A 16,326-nucleotide genomic window follows, 5' to 3' on the forward strand; every position below is an offset into this window, starting at 1 on the left:
CAGAGGGGCCAAAGGACTCCTTCAAGGTCGCAGAGCTAGTTAATGGAAGAGCTGGGTCTCGGAAGCGCACCTCCTGGAGTCCCGGCTCACAGCTTCTGCTCCCACTTCAGTCCCACCTGCTGTGGGCCAGTAAGACGGCCGGCCAGGAGCCTCTCTGATGGCAAAAGTGAGTTCCAAACAGGCACCAATGAACATTGTCTTCTCCCCTGCCCCCCAGGTCTCAAATAAAATCTGACTGTTGGAGAGAGTTGAAGTTGGTTTTGGGAAAAACTAATTCCAATCTCTAACTTCCATGAGAACAGTGAAAATTGTTGTCTTTAATGTATATGCCACCCCATCCTGGATGTGATTATTCAGGAGCAGTGAGCAACTGGTGCCTCAGGGGCCCTTTTCCTTTTCTGGCTGAGCACAGACCCAGCGACGCACCTCAGGGCGTGGCTTACAAGAAACAGTAGTTATGTTTCCTGTAATGTATCTGCCCAGACTCAGATGGCAGCTGCTGACCGTGAGCTCCTAGAGAAGAGTATAGCCCAAGCATCAACCTGGCACAAGAGCCGGCACCTGGAAGACATTCAAAATCTTGGTTGGATGAGTCCAGAAAGTGTCACTCATGCTGGTGACCCCAATGTCACAGAATATGCAGAATATGAAAAGGCTCTTTTCATATAATAATAGCTGCCCTTTAACAAATGAAGATGAGGTTGAAAATGAGTCATTTGAGCTTAAGGAAGCTTATGGTTCTTGATATGTTTTGGAGTAAGAAAACCAGACATACACTTTATCAGATTCACTATAGTGGGAGTAGTCACATGGGAGGAAGGGAAGTAGAGTGAGCAGTATATTCTGTTTATAGTCTTATTTCAATAGTTTTCTTTCTTTCTTTTTTCACTCATTAATAAAATGACGTGCGGGATGACCTGGAGTCTCTAACATTGGAATATGGTGCTTTTCTGGAATTCTGTGCTCTGGGGCTTGGTAGGAGACGTAGTGCTCCCATTTACTCTCTCTCTCTCTTTCTCACTGGCCAGTTCTCTTTCTTTGGGGGGATGTTGGTTCTGAGGAGAGAAATCAGGGAGCTGATCACTTAGGTGGGAGGAGCTTACAGGAGTCAGAAAGTCTTCCGAGGTAGAGACGTCTAAGTCCCACTTCATGTCCCCTTGCTGACCCAAACTCCCTTAGGTTGGGACAATGTGGCTGAGTTACAATCAATGAAATGTGGAAGAAGTGTCAAGAGGGCACTTCCCGGCCCCTACAGACATGTGGGGAAACTTTTAGCCTCCTCTTTTCTTGACACAGCAACCTTGCAGGCCGCAGGATAGGAGAGGGTCACCTGATCCACTCTGGACTTTGAGTGCAGAATAAAATCCTCAGTGTCTTAAACAATTTACTCATTGAGGTTTATTTATTACTGACGCATAGCCTACCTTATCCTGACCTTTCTTCTAATTTATCAAGCCCATTGCATCTGAGGATGACAAGGTGGGGCAGAATGCAGGACAGGAGACTTCTTCAGGATTCAACGTTTTGCACTTTTTTTTTAGAGATCCTTTCCTGTTATCCTGCTTAGAAACATGAATGTGTCAGCACAGGATACAGGGATTTGAGGGGAATTTATACACATGCCCAAATTTTCTCTTCTGGCCCTAGTTTCCCCAAGTGTTCCTTTCTTGTTTTAATATGTACTAAAAAAACCACCCTTATAAGGTAAAAGATAAACTTTGAAGGTGAATTAAATACTTTGGTAAACTTTCAATAGTTTTGTAACTTTTTAATAATCATGATCTTTTAACTTTAACAATCCCTCACTTAAAGTTACTAATTTTCCTTAAGAAAACAGGGGATAAGCTTCATGACATTGGTCTTGGCAGTGATTTCATGGACCTTACATCAAAAGCATTGGCAACAAAAGCAAAAACAGACAAGTGGGATTACATCAAACTAAAAAGCTTCTGCACAGCAAAGAAAACAATCCTATCTCCTGTTTCATTTCTTTTTCCTACTCAGCCTTTCATCCCCACTCCTTCCTTCTGAATTACATAGGCTTATGGTTAATCATTTTAATGTGCAGATTAATTCTGGTTGTCATGTCCTGTCCGCAGCTGACAGAAATGAAGGTAATGAAGGAAGAGAAGATTCTGAGTCATTTACCTCTCCTCCCTCAAGAGATTTTTTATTAGATATCACAAAGCAAAGAAATCAAACCCCTTTGCCATTGATCAAGCCATGTTCAGGCTCTAGATTGCCAACTGGTAGATACTCCTTGACTGCTCCAAATTATAGATTTAAGTCTTTACAAAACAGGGATCTACTTCTGTGGGAAGAAGAACAGTTCTGCGATAAAGTGTTGGTTCAGTTATTAGCAGACCAAGTACTCCCACACTTGACACACCAACCCCACACACCATGTCTGTGTCAACTAAAGTAAGGACTCCAGTGTCCCTCAGAGGGCAAAGGTTCACAGTACAGATGCCCACTCACAATCCCCAGCTGTGAAAGCATCAATTCCTGCAACATCAGCAGTTCAGAATGTTCTAATTAATCCATCATTAATTAGGTCCAAAGACATTCTTATTACCACTAACATGGTGTCATCACAAAATACTGCCAGTGAATCATCAAATGCATTGAAAATAAAATGTGAAGATGATGATGACCATGATAATTTGTAATCTAGCCTTGATGCATGTAACATGCATACTCGGGTTTAAATCCATTGTACTGAGGTTAAACATGCATGCTGGCTGTTTCCAAGCTGTGTTTTAGAAAAGCAGTATTTAATGAGTAAATATGGTTATCATAATTTTCAATTAAAAAAAAAGAAGATACCAATTGAGTTTCTTACTACAACATCTGAAATAAAAACTAATTTTCCTCTTGAAAAAAAAATAAATAAAGTTACTAATTTAGTTTAAAGAGCTGTTGAAATAAATGTCTAGGTCCAAGATGGAGCTGCTTCTGCCTGGGGGGCCATGTCAGCAAACTGAAACATGTAACTTTCAAGTCCCTATAAATGTTCCACTTGACCAGAAATGCAGTATATACAGTCAAGCAGTCCCCACGTGCCAAGCCAACTCTGGGCTCTGTACATATTCCCTTTTCCTTATTCATTTAAAATTTCCCTTCTCTATTCCTCATTCTTTATCCTATAAAAGCTTCCTGCTTTCCAGTCCATTTTGAAGTTCTCTGGACCCTTGGGGACGGAGACTGCTTGCTTCATGAAGTGTTAAATAAAGTTTGTATCATCTAAATTGTCTTCTTTAATTATTTTAAGAGAGCTTAATCTCTACTTATTTCCTGTTACATGATAGAGAAGAAATTTCTTTTTTTTAATACATTTATTTGTTTTATTTATTTATTTTTGGCTGCTGTGCGCAGGCTTTCTCTAGTTGTGACAAGTGGGGGCTACTCTTCATTGCGGTGCACGGGTTTCTCATTGCGATGGATTCTTCTGTTGCAGAGCATGGGCTCTAGGTGCACGGGCTTCAGTAGTTGTGGCTTGCGGGCTCTAGAGTGCAGGCTCAGCAGTTGTGGTGCATGGGCTTAGCTGCTCCGCGGCATGTGGGATCTTCCAGGACCAGGGCTCGAACCCATGTCCCCGGCACTGGCAGGCGGATTCTTAACCACTGCGCCATCAGGGAAGCTCCCAGAAAAAATGTTTTTAAAGCTACAGGATACAGCTTTTAGACCAGGATTATTTATATTATCATCAACCTAGATGTATAAAATATTACTCATCCTAAACTTCAGTTAATGTCTAATGAAAAAAAAAAAAGCAAATTCAGGAATTCTCGACCTGGTTGCATTTTTATTCTCAAAGTTAGTCTGTTGCTAATAAATAAATTATTGTTATGAATTTGAATTGTTGCCCATGCAGACTGGAATCATGGATAACTGAGTAAATAAAAATGTGTCTGAGTTTGGATCAGTACGTTTTATGAGCCTAGAATTTCACAAGAGGAACTGAACTCAGCTAGTACTTCTGAAACCGGGACCCCTGCTAAAACCGAGTTCCCCTGACAAGTATGATTAACCTCTCTATCTAAAACTTAATTCCCTTTCTTGTCCCACCCCTGTTCCCCTCAGGAGTAAGAAGTATTAAAGAAAAGGGGGGATTGAAATTGAGCAAGACCCTATGAGGCCCTCCCATGTACAAAAGCATCTGTGTTCCCCACCCTTTCTTGTCTGTAGAAAAGATTTTAGTCTCCTATGCCTTCCCTGAGCTCCAAAGAGAAGACTCAAATGGTTACTAATTAGAGAAGTGATGGAATGCAGAAACAAAGGAAAAGCAATTAAACAACATAGCTTGAACATCAGTTCAGTGATAAGACAAGAGTCCTCCTGAAGGAATATACGTAACAATCTGACGCATATCTTTGAGTTGTTATGCAGAAATTAAGACCCCTGACCAGGTGGAGGATGGTGACAACGTGCTGACCCCAGTCTGGCTGGAACCAGAAAGTTGATTGAGATTCCTGAAATTCCACCTTGTCACCTAACCACCACCCCAATCAAAAGAAAGTCATGCACTCTGCAACCCTCACCCCAAATGTTACCTTTAAAAACCTTCCCTGAAAACCATAGAGGAATTTGGGTCTTTTGAGCCTGAGCTGCCTACTATCCTTGCTTGGCGCCCTGCAAATAGACTGTACTTTCCTTCACAGCAGTGTGTCAGTTGATTGGCTTTGCTGGGCGGTGGGTGGGCGAACCCAAGTTTGGTTCAGTAACACTTCCATATACTAATTCATATCTACTTAATTTTGTAATTTGGTAGGATGCCAACCCATCCATTCAGGGATAGGCACATCTATTTGAAAATAGTTAAGTTACATGTACAAAAAAATGTATGTCTGCTTATCCTTATGTACATAGAATGCACCATTAAATTTAGACGCAAAAACATGAATCCCAAATCACTTACATTCCTAGGTAAAGTCATCTAAAGTATTAAAACTAAACAGCTTAAACTTTTTTTATCATCCACGAACCATTCTGGCCCACTCTTGCAAAAAAAGCTCACAAGGCAATTTGGGTTGGAGGCATTTTTCTTCTTTAACTCTTCCAAATGCAGCTTTGTATTAGCATGCTCAGTAAAGCAAGTAACACTTCCACTTGATTACTTGAGACCATTCTCGACCCTCATTTCATTCTAGTTGGAGGTAATTACTTGCTGGTAATACAAAGTGCTAAAGACAGCCTTCAATTCTGTTGAATTATTATGTAGATTGGGAATCAGACCTCCCAATTTTTCTCTTAAAACAGCACCATAACTCTAATCTCTACTTTGTCAAATTCAAAAGTCTACCTATTTTTGAGTGAAAACTTCTTACTTAAAATAAGATATTGGTCCTGGACCTGGTGGAGGAAATGGGTGAGTTTCTTTGGGAATGAGGTCAGGAAAGAATAAGTCAGCAATAAGGGAGGTGAAGTAGATACTTTCAGGATCTAATATACCTCAGAATTGTGGAATTGCCACAGGCCTGGAGAACAGGAGGAAAATTTACTAATTCGTTCTTCCTAAACCAAGAAGCTTATTGTTTAACTCTCCCTCCTTCACGAGAAAGTAAAGCACGGGATCATATATATTCCTGAAAAGGGTAAATGAAATATCTTCCAAAAATTAAAAAAAGATGGCAAATGCAATAATAGAAGCTTAAATATATGGGGTTGTACATTCATTCTTTTCTCACAATGTAGAAGATTTAAGTCTACAAAATGTAGAACTATTTGACACCTGAAAAATTGGAAATAGCGAGGGATGATTTATCACCCCCGTTCCTCCCGGGAGGGCAGGGCCAAGCACATTTTCTACTGCATGCCTACTACTTTCCATTTTCTAAAATTATGCTTCTGGTCTTATCAAAACACTATTTTGACACAGCCTTTTTAATCTTCCTTTTTTTCTCCCACAAAATCACCTCAGGCATCACAAACCCATTTTATTGGAAACCGCAATCTTGTACTTAAAGAACAACTCAGCGTTAATGCCAGGCCCTCTGGACACACTTTATCAGGTTTAGGTGAGTCCTGGAATCTTAGAACTCCTGACGGGGCTCGGGACAGTAAGGAGGGTTTTACAGACCCTCGCCGTGTAGGGCCCACGCCACAGCTGCTTCACCCTGTGACTGGCGTGGCACTGGGACTTCTACTGAGTCAATCCCAGTTTCCCAGGAGAACCACTCTGAGTCGGGCCCAAGCTGCCCAGCAGCCCCTAAGGCAGCAGTGCCACGGTCTGTCGTGAGCTTCCTGGCCTCTTTTTTTACCAAAGATGGTCAGATGTTCGCCTTAGTTGGTTTTCCTCAATTTGCTAAGATCCAAATGTAAGGAAAAGACAATTTCTTCTCAGGTGAATTCTGGGGAGAAAAAGCTATAACTACAGATCCAAAAAAAATGCTGGGGAAGACAAACTGGGAGAGAGAAGCAGAGAGCGGTTTCCAGGGGAAATCGGTGTCATTAGGCTGATGCTAAAATCTCCTGTGAACCTAAAACTTGTCCTTATTCAAGGAAACTGCTTTACAGGCAATGTGCTAGCTTATTTCCACAAATGAATTCTTTTGGAAGGATAGTTTTTCAGATTATAATTCACTCATTCATTCATTTGCTTGCCAGTGAGTATATACTCAATAACTGCATAAGCCAGACTCTGTGTAAAGCCCTGAGGATACACGGTGAGCAAATGGACAAGCATCCCTACCTCCATGTGGCTCACATTCTCAGGGGTGGGTAGGGGTGCAGAATAAATAATTAGGTGGATAAGAAAGGAAGATAGAGAGGGGGCAATCTAACGTATTCTCGGTACCTTAAATACTTTTTATACTCAGCCTCCTTGGGCCTATGATTAAACAAAAATTCTTTGCTAAACAAAGCTTTCCCTTTTTCATAATGACTATCACATTTCTTAGCTCCGGATCATACTGACCTATAAACTGTTAGCTGTGGAAGTGACCCAATAGCCATCTGTTTCTCTCTTTTAAAAAGTGAAAGCAATTCCACAGGAATTGTTGCCAGCATTCTCAGACAGAACCAGGACACGTTTACTACTAGATTTCTGGCACTGTATTATCAGGGGAAGCACTTCTACATCCTACCAGGATGAAAGCTATCACCCTGGGCAGCCTTAGGGTAAGAGAAGCAGCAGTGGGGACGCACAGGCCTCCTCTCTTTTGATGGGTCTACACTCAAACCCTTGTACTCCTCAGCACACGACGACTAAATAAATTATCTGCTGGGCAGCCACAACCTTCCTACTGCACCCTACGTGTGCAAACTCACACCCTACTTTCGCTAAAGAACACAATATGTATTGTTGTACTCCAGAGAAATCCCATACCATTTGAAATGTGTACAACCCGAACCTCGGCCGCTAACATGTCTTCATATTTTAGAACTGGTCTCCGTGAACTAGATGTACTGTCTTGTCACAATACTGAATTAAAAGCATGAATTACATACTGAGACATCGCGGAGGGGGGGCGGGGGGAAACTTCTGGTTAAGCTCTCATGTTACTTGTATCTGATTGTTCATGGATGGAATTCGATAGCCTTCTCCACAGCCTGCTAGAAAGAGCTGTGGTGTTGGGGGCACCTGGATTTAGAAGTACTTCAGGACTGCCTGCTGTGGCCCTGTCATTATGTTGATGGTAATGTGAACTCTTCAGCATGAGAAATTATATGCCATAAAGATAAACCCAGGTCTATTTTAGAAGGAGCTGCCAACCAACTTTTCTGAATGCTGCCTGTTATATGTTCAGTGCAAACCACTGAGCACAACACTGTATGTTTAAGAAGGAACAGAGGTAGTTCCTAAGAGGCTTGTGTGATACAAGAAATTACCCAAAGTCTGACTCATCACCCAAGCTTACTGAGTTGACAATCCTGACACTTGGTCACCGTAGCCACAGCTTCTATATCTTGCCTCCAACTGCTACTTAACTAAAGCTGTGCCCAGTAATGACAATTTTTAGTTAATACAATAAAAATGCTAATTTTTTGAGGCTCCAAATAAAAGTGTTCAGTGAATCTCTACAAGCATAACTAAGCCATCCAGTGAAACCAGCTACGATTGTCAGGCTTACGATTTTTTTTTTTTGCGGTTCGCGGGCCTCTCACCGTTGTGGTCTCTCCCGTTGCGCAGCACAGGCTCCGGACGCGCAGGCTCAGAGGCCATGGCTCACGGGCCCAGCCGCTCCTGCGGCATGTGGGATCTTCCCGGACTGGGGCACGAACCCGTGTCCCCTGCATCGGCAGGCGGACTCTCAACCACTGCGCCACCAGGAAAGCCCAGGTTTACGATTTTTGTGTTTGGATTTTATTTTTATTATGAACCCAAAAAGGCAGGTGGCAGAAAAGTGAGGAGCCAACGAAGACAAAATAGGTGCACTCCAAAGCTTGTAACTAAGCTTGGCATGAAAGGCAAAGGTGTTTGCAGCGGCCATGTGGTGTGGACCTAACTTATCATCATTTTCATCAAATGGGAGGTGAGGTATTTCGAAGAGAGGCAGTGTAGGTACAGCAGACCTTTTCCAGCTGGGGCAAAAGACCAGATTCGGCTTTCCAGTTTACCACTCACTATGTGACTTGGGCAAGTTATTTTACTTCTAAGGATCTCAGGTTTCATCACCCTGAGGGAGCCAGATGACATCATTTCTAAGGTCCCTTCCATTTAATACATGTTTGAAACAGCCTGTCATAAAAAAGCACACTAACACATGTCTGTGTGAGCTAACATTTATTATTATTTGATATGTACAAGTACCACACTTGTGCTCCATTATGTCAGTCTTATTTATTTATGAAGACTTCAGGGCCTAATAAGTGTAATAATACTGACAACAACTAGTATTTATTGAACACTTATTTCATGCCAGGTTGCATACTAATGGGTCTGACTTTACCTGAACTCAGAAGTCCTTCCTCTCTAACATCTGGTCACCACAGCCACATCTTCTGTATCTTGTCTCCAACTGCTCCTTAAACTAGAGCTGTGCCCCGTAATAACAATTTTAATTTAATACTCATAATTAAAATGTTAATTCTGTTAAATGCCTCAAATACAAGTTTTGAAACTATACGTGCATAACTAAGTTACAACTCAGTGAAGCTGGCTATGGTGCCAGTCTTATGATTCCTGAGTTTCACACTCATTTGCAAGTGCATAACTAAATAATCATCACAGTGACTCTATGAGGGAGGTACTCTGATTACTCCCATTTTCAGATAAGGAAATTGAGGCCCGTAGAGGTTCATTAACTTATGCAAAGTCATTCAGCAAGTAGGTGGCAGTCATGATTCAAATTCCGGAGACTTACATTTACTGGAATATAAATTCCATGAAAGTAGCAACTAGGTCTGTCTTGTTTGCCTCTGCCTCTCCAGTGCCTGCCACACGGCAGGTGATCAGTAAATACTTGTGGAATGAATGAAGGTCTAACGCATATCCCGTACTCTCAACGACTCTCCCGGATACATCACATAATCAACCCTCTCAGTGATCTTGTAAGAGGCTGCAAGGGAGACCCCACTTGTGAGCACAGGTAGATTAGCATAATTCTAACTCCACTCTTGGAGAACCAAGTGAAACCAGTGCACATTTTGTAGACCCTGGGCCCCCTCCTCCTGCACAAAGGATGACGGAGTTGTGGGATAGTTGTGTCAGGGAATAAACCTGCTTTCCTTGGCCTTTGTTCTGGAAATGACATTCCCATTGACAGGGGGTCCTGATTTTGCAAGGAAAAGTCAGCTGTTTGATCAGTTGTGTGAGTGACCATCTCTTGTGGGAGCTACGATTAGTTTTCATCCTGCCTCTGCCTTTTGACCACCAATAATAAGACTGTTTTTCTTTCCTATCACCAGAACTGCCTCCCTGTTAATGCATTTCCAGCCCTAACAGAAGAGAAATGAGAAGGGAGATGGCGTGAGTGTCCCCATGGCACTCAACCTGCTAACACTAATGTTGAGCAGGGCCATCCATCCCGTTAGAGTTGACAGAGCATCCCTGAGACAGAGCGGATGCCACAGCTGAAGCCGCAAGCGCCCAGAGTGCAGCCACGTCCACCCAAAACACAAGTATGAGAAGGCAGCCTCCTGGCGGAGAGGTTGGCTGCAAATTGAAAATATTCAGCTCTGTGGAATCCAAGCGGATTGATTGTTTAGTAAATATTTCATTGAGAACATCAGCTGTGGAATTTGGATGCTTAAGTGATGCAGATAATTAAATGTAAATAATTAAAAATTAATAACGTTTGAAATGTTAAGTATAATGAGACAGGCGATATATCAGTAATAAAGGGGTTTCATTCATCCTGAAGATCCGCTCACCGCCTTCACGGCTGGGTCACAACAGAGATGGCCTGCGTCAGTTCCTGGCTGTTCCAGGGATGCAACCCTTCATTCCAATTTGGCAAAAGCACTGCCAACAGATGTTTTCTGGTCCTTGTCACTATAGTACGGGGATCTTTACAAAGGCTCTACCCAGAGCAGTTACTGGGGTGTGTGTGAAGAGGGGCAGGGGAGATTCTGTAAATGTATTGCCAGAAATCATACCTCCAGTCCGAGGGTGCTAGGACCGAAACAAAGACGAATCCACGTTTGTTTAGTGAATTATGTAATGGAAATAAGCTCCCTGGAGAGTTGTTCCATTTAGTCTTTTCTCGTGCTCTCGCTCTCTCATCTTCAATCATTTCCCTTTTCCTCTCCAGTAGCTACTTGTCTTCAGTCTAAAAATAGTATGCTCAAGTGTTCCTCGTCGTACAAAGAGAATTATCTCATCGTCGTACAAAGAGAATTCTCTCAACGTGCCTCCCTGTAGAAGCTGCTCCTCTCTCCTTTCTTTCCCCATCAGATTTCTTGAAAGAGTGGAGCACGTTCCCTCCTCCCTCTCTGCAGCCCCGTTTCCCTGTGTGGCAGCCTGCCCCTGCCCTCACCATACCATGCACAAACTGCTCCTGGCAGAGCTACCAGTGCTGTACTGCTCCATAAATCCCATGCTCTCTTAGGATCTCTCCACTGCATCTCACACTCATGACTCTGCTTTTCTGAAATCCTCCCGTCCTCTGGTTTCAGCTCTAACATTTTCTTCCGATGCTCCATCTGCCTCTCCGGTGACCACTTTTTAGTTCCTGGCCTGCCCTCAAAGGTGAGCTTTTCCCCTAAATTCTTTCCTTCTCTACACAAGGGCCTGAAAGTGAAAATCCAACAGAGAGAAAGCAGGAAACATAAACGTGTGGAATGGTTGGGATAGGAGGGGGTGTAAAGACAATAGGGAGTGGTGCAGGCTGTGGCTAACGGATACTGAATACCCTCGTGCTAAAGCCATTCAAATTGGAATACAGTCATTTTGATCTCTTCAGGGCCCTTGCTGAGAGCAAGGAATTGCAAGCATAAATATTATTGGTCGGGTAGGACAGAGGAGGAAAAGGAATGTTTCTTTTATGTGTCCCCTGGTGAAGATGAGACTGATATCAGTACCTGGGACAGGTTCGTGTTCGTTTTCTACTGGTTTTTCTCATCATCTGACACCAAGGAGTAACAGCTACTGAGCACAAAGTACATTCATTCCCTGTTCTTCCTTTAAGCCTGCATACACTCTGGCTTGGAAATACTTATTGGGTGTTTACCTTAATTAGTACATTTGCTCTTTCTTCTTCAACTCAGCGGCCTCAACCCTTCCTCACACCACCTTCTATCAAGCTGTGAGTCATTCTCTTTTTAAAAAACATTTATTGAGAATTTAAAATGGTTTTAAACTGTGAATGAAAGAAAATATTTGCAAATTATATAGCTGATAAGAGGTTAATATCCAAAATATATAAGGAACTCATACAACTCAATAGCAAAAAAACCAAACAATTCAATTACAAAATGGGCAGAGGAACCGAATAGGCATTTTTCCAAAGAAGACATACAGATGCCAAGAGGCACATGAAAAAGTGCTCAACATCACTAATCATCAGGGAAATGCAAATGCCATCACCTCACACCTATCAGAATGACTATCATCAAAAAGACAAGAAATAACAAGTGTTGGTGAGAATGCAGAAAAAGGAAACATTTGCACACTGTGGGTGGGAATGTGAGCTGGTGCAGCCACTATGGAAAACAGTACGAAAGTTCCATTAAATAAAGCTACCATATGATCCAGCAATCCTACTTCTGGGTACATAGCCAAAGGAAATAAAAACAGGATATCAAAGAGAAATCTACTTTCCCATGTTTACCCTAGCATTATTCACAATAGCCAATTGTGCCCATCAGCGAATGAATGGATAAAGAAGATGTGGTATATATACACAATGGAATATTACCCAGCCATGAGAAAGAGGGAAATCCTGCCATCTGCAACAACGTGGATGGAACTTGAGGGGACTGTGCTATGTGAAACAAGGTGGACAGATAAAAATAAATACTGCAGGGGCTTCCCTGGTGGCACAGTGGTTGAGAGTCCGCCTGCCGATGCAGGGGACGCGGGTTCGTGCCCCGGTCCGGGAGGATCCCACATGCCTTGGAGCGGCTGGGCCCGTGAGCCTATGGCCGCTGAGCCTGCGCGTCCGGAGCTTGTGCTCCGCAACGGGAGGGGCCACAGCAGTGAGAGGCCCAAGTACCACAGAAAAACAAACAAACAAACAAACAAAAATAAATAAATAAATACTGCATAATATCACTTATATGAGAAATCTTAAAAAAAAAAAAAAAGCCAAACCCTTAGAAACAGAGAGTAGAAAAGTGGTTGCCATGGGCTGAGAGGGGGTGGATTAGGGGGAGAAATAGGAAAAAGTTGGTAAAAGGGTACAGACTTTCAGCTATAAGGTCAGTAAGATTTGCGGCTTTAATGCAAAACATAGTGACTATTGTTAATAACACTGTATTGTAAAATTGAAATTTGCTAAGAGAGTAAAACGTAAATGTTCTCACCAAAAAAAATTATTAGGAATTTAACATGCTTTTTAACTGCGCTGATAATTTAATAAGATTATTTTTATTTTTATTAATGTTCTGGTTACAAACATGGGTTTTGAGTGATTTGCCTCATCCTTATCTCCCCCATAAAGTCCTATTATTTTAGTGTGTGATTTTACAAAACTTTGGTCTTTCAGAAAAATCTTTTATTGCCAAATCATCAAAAACAAGAATCAAAAATAAATGACAAGCAAAACCAAAAACACCTGCAGGGCTAGTTCAGGACCTCTGCTCTATAACCCCTCCTGAAGTAATCTTACCCTTTTTTATTTTTTGGCTTCTATTAACCACTGCTTTGTTGCTGATCCCCAGACCTATATTCTCCAGCCCAGGCCACTCTCTAGAGAGGGAGATGATATTTGATTATCTACAAAACATCTCAATGTGGCATCTCCAAGAAATGTGCCCAGAGCGAGCCTCCTAAACACCCCTCTCCCACCAACGACAAACAGGCACACACACAGGCCCAGCTTCCTTCCTGTTCTAAGTTGGGAGTGTGACTTCAGACGCAGGTTTTTTTTTGTTTTTTTTCTTTCTTTTTTTGCGGTACGCGGTCCTCTCACTGTTGTGGCCTCACCCGTTGCGGAGCCCAGGCTCCAGACGTGCAGGCTCAGTGGCCATGGCTCACAGGCCCAGCCGCTCCGCGGCATGTGGGATCTTCCCGGACCGGGGCACGAACCCGTGTCCCCTGCATTGGCAGGCGGACTCTCAACCACTGCGCCACCAGGGAAGCCCCAGATGCAGTTTTGAGTCTCTACTCTCTCCTATCTTCCACCTTCACTGGGTCACGAAGTCCTATCAATTCTCACTTTGTTTTTGTTTGTTTTTTTCTTTGTTTTTAAAATTGAAGTATAGTTGATTTACAATGTTGTGTTAGTTTCAGGTGTACAGCAAAGTGAGTCAGTTATACATATATAAGTATCTTTTTCAGATTGTTTAGCACAGGGAACTATACTCAATATTTTGTAATAACCTATAAGAGAAAAAAATCAGTTCTCACTTTCCAATAGCTTTTACATTCGACCATCTGCACCTAATTCTGCTGTCACTTCCCTCGTTGGAGACTCATCTTTTGCCTGAAGAAATCCACTGTTTCTCTGACTCCATCCCTTCTTTGCACCAGTGTAGCTTACACACTGAGGTTTCAGACAGACTGAGAGATAGACAGGAAGGGGAATTGATGGAAGATGAAATAAGCTCAACTTTCCATTCTGGACAGGATCAGGCTTAGCTCTTCATGGGCCTTTTTGAAGGGAATGAGTTATGAATTGTTATTGTTCAGCTAAATCGGAGAAGAAAAAAGTCAGACAATATCCCAAGAATCAACTAGATTTGATGGCTGTCAACAGTGAATGAGGCTGATTTTCTGAGCATCTGGCGCTTAGATGGTGGTTGGGAGATATTTGCTGAATGAAGGCTGGAACACACGGCACTCGTGCCTTAGGAACCTGCAAACTCCCTGCCCGTTGCCCCTGCACCATTTTGATTTTGGATTCTGTCTTAAAATCCTTCTATCAACAAAGAGAAAGGAGGACCTATCTGGTATCAAGTCAGAGGATGTTTATTCTCCTTCCTTGGAGAACAAGTACTGGACTGAATTTGGAGGAGTTCCTGTATCTTGGAGGTGCCAGGGAACTGATGATGGAGTATGGGAATGACTTTGTCAACAAGGGGATACTTTCTTTTCTAGTTTTATCCCTTTTCTTCTAGTCATACTTCTGCTTCTACCCAAAGGAAGCTCTCTGAGCCTGAAAGTGTTCAAGTATTAGTTAATTATGCTTAATAAATAAGTCAGAAATTATTTGTCTACTTCTATGATTTTAAAATTTCCATTTGAAATGGTTAGCTGGAGCAAATTTCTCTACTTCAGTTTCACTCACTAACTTCCAATTACCTGACTGTTTATGAATAAGCTTCTCACCTGGCATTTAAATCTCTTCATAATAGCGCCCTACTTACCTGTCCACTTTCAGCCCTCAAACTCATTTACATAAGGACTGGCTGGAAACCACCGAGTTCTATGCTGCTTTTGGAACATATCCTATGTGTGCCCTTTTCCTGTTTCGGCTTAGTTTTTCCCCTCTGTCTGGAATGTCTTCACTTTGGCTCCTCCCATCATACTTTGAGGCCCAGATTAATTATTTCCTCCTCACGAAGACTTTCCTGGTCCCTCCCCCCATTCCCTTTAAAACTGGCTATGAGGCCTCTTTCTTCTAAATCCTAAATTACATAGGAATTCAAACAATAATTATATCAGTAAGGTATATTACATGGCCCTTCCAATACCCTTATTTATCATTTTAGACTACAGTTCTGTTTTTAAAATACTTTATTATCTGTGTAATTTCTTGACACTGACCATGATGTCATAATCAGTTCTGCACCTCACTGGACAACCAAATGGCATCTTCAATTCTCAGACATGATTCCCTGTCTCCTTGGCCAGTGCCTCTTCTATAGAACTGTTACATTGAATCTTTTCAGGGTTCCATTCTGAATTCTTCTAATATCCTGTGTTTATGTTACCTGTTTCTATGGATTTAAATAATATTTGCCTACTAACAGCTTCCAAATGTGCATCTTCAGTTTCAATTTTTCATTTGGACTTCAAACTCACATAGCTAAGAGCCAGCTCAGATATCTGAGACTCAACATGTACAACTGCATTCTTAAACTTCTCTAAATCTAGGAAGGGGAAGAAAAAAGAGGAGTCATTTTTAAAAAGGAAAATAACCCTTATTAAAAAAGAAGATTTTCCAATGGTCCCAGAACCGCCCACTCCTAAGAAGGCCTTGGAATCATTCGGTCCATGTCCTCACCTGTAGGTGAAAACCCACATCTTCTGATACAAAGTCCAATGTTCTTTCTACTACATCTCCATGTAACCTCTACTATGGGCCTTAGAAAGATCTTTAGTATCTAAGATTCATTATCAGTGGCTCAACGATTAATTCAATTTCAAAAGGTAAGACATTATAAAACTGAAAATAAATCTCACAGATTTACTCCATTTGGGCAACCTCACAAATACTATTTAATTACCTTATAATAATACTCTCTAAAGTAAGGGTTGGTCCCACAATGGGAACTACTCCAAAGAAATGCTTCCTTCTCCTTCAGACTCCGATAGCATGTGCACGTAATGTCTCAAAGAAAGAACATCCTTCAGTGAAACTTGCCGGTGAACTTTTGTCCAAGGGGAAAGGCTCATTCACAAGAAGAAACGGGCCACCGTTTTTGGTGTGTATGTTTTCCCTGCTCTATTTGAGAGTATGAGCAACCAAATAAACTGCAAGTTTGGTTCTTACTTCAATCTGAAAGATAGAGCCGTTGCTTCAAATAGAAGACAATCAATCAGATATTTACTTTAAGAAT

General features: G+C 41.9%; 1 protein-coding gene and 1 pseudogene across 1 annotated transcript in view; one reads left to right on the top strand and one right to left on the bottom strand.

The window, feature by feature from the left end:
• Nucleotides 1-16,326, bottom strand: part of ST6GALNAC5 (ST6 N-acetylgalactosaminide alpha-2,6-sialyltransferase 5) — a 175,148-nt gene that overhangs the window by 90,137 nt on the left and 68,685 nt on the right. The gene's annotated exons all lie outside the window — the stretch shown is intronic.
• Nucleotides 2,045-2,669, top strand: LOC115858339 (transcription initiation factor TFIID subunit 9-like; annotated as a pseudogene).

The sequence above is a fragment of the Globicephala melas genome, chromosome 1, assembly GCF_963455315.2.
Source record: "Globicephala melas chromosome 1, mGloMel1.2, whole genome shotgun sequence".
Classification (NCBI taxonomy): domain Eukaryota; kingdom Metazoa; phylum Chordata; class Mammalia; order Artiodactyla; family Delphinidae; genus Globicephala; species Globicephala melas.